This window comes from Trypanosoma equiperdum, assembly GCF_001457755.1.
Source record: "Trypanosoma equiperdum strain OVI genome assembly, contig: ctg_1187, whole genome shotgun sequence".
Taxonomy (NCBI): Eukaryota; Euglenozoa; class Kinetoplastea; order Trypanosomatida; family Trypanosomatidae; genus Trypanosoma; species Trypanosoma equiperdum.
In genome coordinates, this window is record NW_027123157.1 from 5,255 (window position 1) to 5,855 (window position 601).

A 601-nucleotide genomic window follows, 5' to 3' on the forward strand; every position below is an offset into this window, starting at 1 on the left:
AAAATAATAAAATATCAAATATTATTTATTTATTTTATAAAAAAAAGAGACGAAAAGCAGCGCTATATCTAAAGCGATATGCATGTGAGATCGAAGAACAACTGTGATTTGAATATCATATCCGCAAATTGTTTCGCTTACATTATTAGCAGTAAATGCATACGGGATTGGAAAGCGAGTGACTACTGACAGTAAAAGCATGAGGACGCACTGAGATGGCACATGAGAAACATCGGCTGGACTTTTATGTATTGGAAAGTGGAGCAGCTTTAAGGTATTTTACATGATGTTTGTGTGGAGATTGAAATGTTTCAGGAAATAGTGTAAAACTGTTACGATACGGGAATCTATTCGTTTACTAATTTCAAGCGCACTCCCACGATGCACTATTTTCGGTTCACATTGCTAGACTTGGTGCAACATATGTAACTGTTTGTTTGTTTTGGGAGGCTATGTAAATGTGGTCTGTTGACGTGGGTAATTTCACTCTTCAACTGATGATGCAATGCTATAATTATCAATGAAGTTTGTGGAGTGTATTACAAATGGTGAGATTGTGTACAACAGCGAAGCGTTTATTTTCTATTGTTAAGCCACGCAA